Source organism: Puma concolor, chromosome A1 (assembly GCF_028749965.1).
Source record: "Puma concolor isolate L17-30 chromosome A1, mPumCon1.1.hap2, whole genome shotgun sequence".
Classification (NCBI taxonomy): Eukaryota; Metazoa; Chordata; class Mammalia; order Carnivora; family Felidae; genus Puma; species Puma concolor.
This window is the reverse complement of record NC_141667.1, coordinates 25,503,268-25,510,497: the sequence shown is the minus strand read 5'-3', so window position 1 is coordinate 25,510,497 and position 7,230 is coordinate 25,503,268.

The window sequence follows — 7,230 nt, the reverse complement described above, 5'->3', positions numbered from 1 at the left end:
TTCCTCCTCGTTCTTGAGAAAATATTTCTCAGCCTACATAGCAGGTTCTTTTTGGTTTTGTTTATCCTTTAATTGCTGGTGTTCTTCTGGAAGAAGGGTGTCCTTCTTCCCTTAACACTCTACAGACTTTCCCTGCACAATCTCATCCATTCCTACCTTGAAATTGTTATCTATATACAGCTGGCTCTCTAGGTTACATCCGTATCCCAGATTGCTTTTCTTAAACTTCAGATCTATATATTCAACTGCTGCTTGACTTCTCTTGAATGTCACATGAATACCTTAAACTCAGCATGCTTAAATTGAACAGATTGCCTTTCTTCAAATCCTTTCCTTTTATGGGACCTTGTCTCTGATGGTGTTACAAGCCACATACATACTCAGTCCAGAAACATATAGGGATGGCCCACAATCTAATCAGTCAGCAAAATCATTCTAAATCTCTCCTGAGTTCATGGACATAAACATGAAATTACTGTTACCGCTGGGTTAGTACCAGATATTTTCACTTCCTGTCTAAATGAGCACACTAGCTTTCTCTTGTGTCTGCTTGCTTATAATTCCATCTCCCAAGACTTTCTCCACACTAGAGCCAGAAATATCTTTCAAAAGAAAATCTTACTAGTCCCCTTTTCTAAGTCTTATCATAGGTTCCATCTTAGAATAAAGTACAAACTCTTTAAACGGTCTTATACTGCTCTTTATGACCTTGTCTCCACTCTCCTTGCCTTTCATATCTCAACATGCTTCTCCCTTGCACGATATTCCAATCACCCAACTTTTAAAGTTATCTAAATGTACCATGGTCTGTGTCAATTTTGAGTCTTCTCATAGACTGTTCATTTCATTTGGCTGTTCTTCATCTCATTTCATGCTTGACTCTCTTTCACTGTTTAGGATAATCATTTATTCCTCTCAGAAGCCACAGTTTATAGTATCCATACCCCCCATACTTCTATGACAGCATTTGATTATACCCGCTTATTTATCTTTTTTTCTGCTATACTGTAAACCCCAAATTTTTGTTATGTTCGAAGTTGTAGTCCCAGATATCTATCACAATAAATATTCATTCATATTCACGGATTGAATGAACATAGGAAAAACACATTAAAACAAAAAACTTTAAGAAATGAAAGGAAGATAAATGAGTGGCAACTTACTTCGCAGAATGGAGTAGTTGAAGCCTAATTTCAAGCATGGGGTGGGGATCCAGTAAGAAGCAAGCTGATTCATAATAATCCATAATAATGTCAGGAATTAGGGGTGCCAGGGACCTCTGATTGTCTGAGTGTGGGGAGTGGCTGAAAACAGATTGACTGTGAATCTGTATCAGGAGCACATAGACCCCAGATCCTCTTCCTACCCTGCATATCCAGGTAACTTTTCTTCACTTCTGTTTCCCTGCTTAGGAACAGCGGGTACAGTTGAGGGCAGCAGGAAGAGCTGTACCTCAAGATGGTTAAGTGAAAATCTATATTATGAACATTGGGATCCTCCCAATTCCTTCTCCCATGTAAAGCTCTCCTAATATTGGCAGCCAGGCTTGGACCCCCAGGGAGGAGATTGGAGGTATCCTCTCAGTGGAAACTGACCCAAGACAAAAGATTTATAAATGCTCCAGTGAAATCATCAGTTTCCTCCATTGTGGTGAGGCCCACCAATGGACACAGAGAGCTTCTCCTTAGCTTTTCAGGACCTCACTATTAAGTATGAAAAGACAGCTAGCAATCACTAGACATTTGAGGAAGACTTTTCATGTGGAAGAAAAAGATCAAAGCAAACACTGAAGAGAAATTTATAAAAACATAGAGATAAGCAGTGGAGAGCAGAAGAAAATGTTTTAAAAAATTATTCATGACATCAGAGAGATGGAGAATTTCTGGAGTGATATTGCAAGCAACAGAAAAGTACTAGAGATTACATGGTTGAAAGGAATTTAAGAATCGTGTCAGGAAGTTTGTGACTGAATTATGATAGGTGTGTACAAAGCTAAGCAAATTATTTAAAGAGAGGTAATTATGATTTTCAGGAAAAAATTAAGTTGAATGAGAAAGTTAAGTTATAGTACAGTATAAGGCTCAACTGTGAGCATATACACATAGGGTAAATGTAAACTCTTAATTACCAGCTGTGCTGTAACTATATTGGATGGATGGTGAAGTGAGCATCTGTGTTTATGCATGCACACGTGAGCCCGCATGTGTGTACGCATTGAGGGTGTTGCAGTAAATCTAGATATTTTACTCTCCATAGCAGGAAGTCAATGGACAATTTTCAAAACTGGAAACCCAAGAAATAGTATCTTTACTTTGAACTATCTGAAGTTGTTGATACTAACCACTTTTTAGCCACTAAATGACCATTTCTTATGATTCAACCTAATATGAGCATTATTTAGAAATGTGGAAGTAAACCCTAGAAGAGCTATCTGGAGAAGTTGAAGGGGGTTACCTCTGGGTAAGGGAATGGTATTGAGTGGGTAAGTTTTTGCTGTAAGCTTTATTTATAGAACTATTGGGCATTGTAGACAACATACATATATTAGTTTAATAATAATTAAAATTAATAAAATAATGAATAGGTGGCTTACTTCCAAATTACCTAAGTGAAAAGACCCAACTTTAGTTCCAGGAATGACTAAGAGCAGTAATTGATCTGATTATGCTCACCTTTTCTCCTTTAAGGATTTTTACCTTTTAAAAAGTGACTATTAGGAGAGCTTTCTCTGAAAAGACAAAAATAGCTGTTCTAATAGCTCCTTTAGAACTTTAATTGGAAGTTTGGTTGTGTCTTCTTCCAATTAAGCTAATTGAAGTGGTACTCTGATTGGGCCCTGGGAGAGGAGGCACTCCCCAGCTGAGGCTCATAGAATAACAGCTGACTTTAAGAAGAGAGAAATAGAAGCAAATGCTTAGGTGAATCAACTCTAGAGGGATTTCAATTATTTTACCTATTGACTGACACATGCAGGGAAAGTAGCCAGAAAAGTTCTGAAAAAAAAAAAAAGAAAGAAAGAAAAAAAGAAAAAAGGTGGGGGAGTGGAGAGCTTACCTGAAGTTTTAAATAGATATGTATCAACTATTCCTGCTTTTTTAACTGGAAACTTGTACACTTTTCTAGGGAGGGCACCTGTGTTACTTCCTTTATCATTTGCCAAACAAGCTTTGCATCCAGTAGGTAAAGGAAAATTGGAAGGCATGTGCAAGAGTAGTAGAACTTACATCTCTCCTCATCCCTTCCAGAGCCTTCTTTGCTAGTCAAACTGATCTACCCCCAGTTCCTCAAGTATGCCTTCACCTTTACTGCTTCAATAGCTTCACATCTGTCTTGAATTCTGGTGTGTGTAAAAATCACTGGGAAACTTGCCGTAAATGCAGATTCCCAAATCCTGTCTTCACTTTAGGATGTCTTTGAACATATTAGGCATAATACACACAGTACCCATTTGCTCTCAGATGAGCTACAGTCCAAAAAAGCCTAAATTTTAAAAAGGGGACTTCAAAATATAGAAGGAAAGTTGCAAAAAAAAATATCTCAATAGAAGTCTAATGGCATATATGACAATATTACATAAACTAGTAAATTGCCACCTGATTAATGTCTCTAAGGTGAAGTATGGGTACATTTAAATATGTTTAAGAAAATGAAGGTGGAGTTTCCAACGTTTGGAATGTCCTGTGGCCTGTGGAGTACATCAAATCGCCCTCACTGTTTCTGGAGCTGGACTGGACTTTGCTGTAGGCACTAGTGCTCCCAGCTCAAGTCTTAATGCTCGGTCTTAGTGCTGGAATCAGTCTGTCTCTCAACCTTTCTCACCTGAGAGCTGTTATTTGAATTTTGGTGTCATTTTGCCAAATTCTTTTAAGGTAGATATATTACTTTGGATCCAAAAGGAACTAAACAGTCTGGATGTATCATGTTTTTTGTTTCCAACATAAATTATTTGTTAAATACATATTCAATTGTGATTTAATTTTTGTAACTTTGCAAGATTTTTCATGTAAATGTATTCACAAATCCAAAAACACTTTGTTGTGATCTTCTTGATTTATGATAAAGAAAAAAATATATTTTACTTATAAAGTAGATACTAACGTTCTCACCACATAGATGTTCAGAAATCATTGAAGACTGGTTCAATCTTACCATACTATTTAATATATTTTAATACTATAAAGGAATAGTTTTTGTAATGTTTGAGACAGTAAAGGAAAAGAAAACACCATTATAAATTAGCATTAAATTTGAGACATTGACATTCTGAGGTAACTTTCAGCTCTTTCTGAATCTCTGCCGAAGTCGTAAGTCAGGAGAGAATCAGGTGTCTTTCTTAAGCTTTTGATCCTGACCTTCTGAGAATGAGAAATAATGACAATAACATAAAGACACTTCTGATCAATAAACTTTAGCCTTCCCATTTTGTGAAGAGTGGGAGAACAGACAGGGAGGGCTAAGAGAATTACGCTGTTTTTTGTTTTGTTTTGTTTTGTTTTGTGTTTTTCCTGGAATCCATCCACACTTCCCAGCTCCCTGAGCAGGTTAGCTTTAAGCTCTGACTGCCTCCTCTTCTGGCTACCCCAACTCTTTATGTCATCTTAGACTCTTAGAAGTTCACTATAATATGAGGGAGGGCTTCTGGAAAGAAACCCCAAATGACTAATGTTGACTTTCTGTTGCTCACAGGATTAAGGTCCAAAACAGAAATTAAGCTCAGTTATAGAAAAATGTGGAAAATGCATTACTTGTAGTTTATGAGCAAAGATTTGTAGCTCCTGCTTTGCCACACAGACACCACCTCACTGGGCAGCTGGATTTTCTGGGGATTTCACAGCCACCATGTTACTGGGTAGGGTGCCAGGAGTTAATGGGTGCTCGTGGACAGAGCAAGTCTCCCTCCTTCCTCCACAGCTCCTGATTCAGTTATGAAATCTGAATTGCTTAAGGAGCAACAGGACATCCTCATTCCTTGCCTTTTCCCTCTCCTGTTATAGGGCATTGCTTCCCAACAGAGGGCTTAACCACAATTTGATGTCTGAACTATCGATATTGTCAAGATTATTATCACATAAACAATTAAAGCTTTTGCTGTCTTGGGTGGAAGTTTATGTTTCTTGGGAATACTTTTCTTTGGGAACACTGTTCTAATTTTATCATTGAAATCAGTTGGATAACTGGGGTCAATAGGCAGATTTTTGCTTTTCAGCCTTTTTTTTTCATAGAGCATTTAGACTGATCTTACAGATAGGAATGTCTTTGAGGCTACAGCCCTCAGCAGAGTCCAACCTCATCTGAATTTGTAGAAAGGAGAAAAGAATCCTTTTTCCCTCCCAATAAATATTTCTCTCACATGGATGAGATGGGACTATGCATACAAAGAAGGAGATGTAGGGTTCAGTGGTAGTCTTGCAGCACCTGGATTAAAAGAAGTGATTTTAGTTCTAATTCCTGTGATGGGACCTCAGGACAAATGACCCCACTTTGTTTGTTTGTGTAATGGGAATAGTATAGCCTATTGTGCAGGGTTTTTGTGGGAGTTATATTAAGTCATGTATATAATAGTTTTTTCTAAAGTGCTATATAAAAGTAAGGCACTATTATCAGGCAGCTAAGCAAAGTTAAAAGCTTTAATAAAACCTATCCTTTACTGACTATAAGGAGACATTTTCTTACCAATGTGCAAACAAGACATATTTGCCATTAAAAGTTTAGTTTTTGAGACTAAATGGCTCAGGAAGCAATAAAGATGATCTAATATGTCAAGAAAGACATTTAAAAAAAGGAATAAGTATATCATAGACAGAAGTAGGAGACAATCTACTTCTTTTAAAGAGCCATATCTATTCATAGCATATTTAGAAAAGTATTGAATTCAGGAATATGAGACCTAGAAAAGTGATCTAAAGAATCAGGATGTCATTCAATACACAAAATGTTTAGTCAGGCAAACCAAGATTAATAATGCGAGATTACAATCATGGCAGTCCTCGAGAGAAGGGTATGTGTAGAGCAGGGAGTGTCTCTTGTCTTTTTACCCCTGTATCCCTATCACCTTGGTTTGTGCTAGGCCTATCACAGGTTCTCATGTGACTTTTGCAGAATGAATGCAGAGGTTCAGGAGTATTGCTGAGGGGAGATGCACCCCCCATCCCCAAGCTGAAATTAATCAACAAAGAGATACATGCTTGTTGGTTCAGATTTATGAAATAAAGATGTAGGCTAATTATAATGGCAGGCTGAGCCTTTTAGCTTCCTTAATTATCCTAAATTTTTCACAATCTGAGGATCAGAATGCTCTTCCAAAATGTCAGTGGTGGGTAGTCAACAAAACTTAAAATGAAAGAATATAAGTCTTGGAGTGCCTGGGTGGCTCAGTCAGTTAAGCATCCGACTTTGGCTCAGGTCACGATCCCGTGGTTTGTGAGTTTGAGCCCCGCGTTGGGCTCTGTGCTGACAGCTTGGAACCTTGAGCCTGCTTCAGATTCTGTGTCTCCCCCTCTCTCTCTGCTGCTTCCCTGCTGCCATTCTCTCTCTCTCTCTTTGCCTCTCTCTCTCTCTCTCTCTCTCTGTCTCCCTCTCTCTCAAAAATAAATTAAAAACATTTAAAAAAAAAAGAAAGAAAAAAGAAAAATATGTCTTCCACTGGAGAACTTAATCTCTTAGGTTAGGGATAGCAAATAGATCCATATTATTCTATTGTTGATGGCCACTAGGGCATTCCTGTTAGGGGTTCTAAGGCTACATCTGGGAGATCTATGAGTCAATTAATTAGAAATATCTACTATGGGCACTGAAGTCAGCAATGGCAGACTAATAGCTTTTAGAGGGGTTTCCAGGGGCAACTGGGTGGCTCAGTCAGTTAAGCATCTGATTCTTGATTTTGGCCCAGGTCATGATCTCATGGTTCATGAGATTGAGCCCCATGTTCTGCTCTTGTGCTGACAGCAGGGAGCCTGCTTGGAATTCTCTCTCTGTCCTCTCTCTGCCCCTCGCTTGCTCTCTGTTTCTCTCAAAATAAATAAATAAATAAATAAATAAATAAATAAACATTTAAAAAAATAAAGAAGTTTTCAAAATGAAGTTTCAATTTGTGGATGATTTCCTATTAGCGCTTTTGATAACAACCCCATGATTATTATGGGATGTGGCTTATTATGATGACTGAAACTGGAGGGAATTGGGAATGATATTGCAAGATTGACAGACATTGAACCTATAAGTGGCAGATAC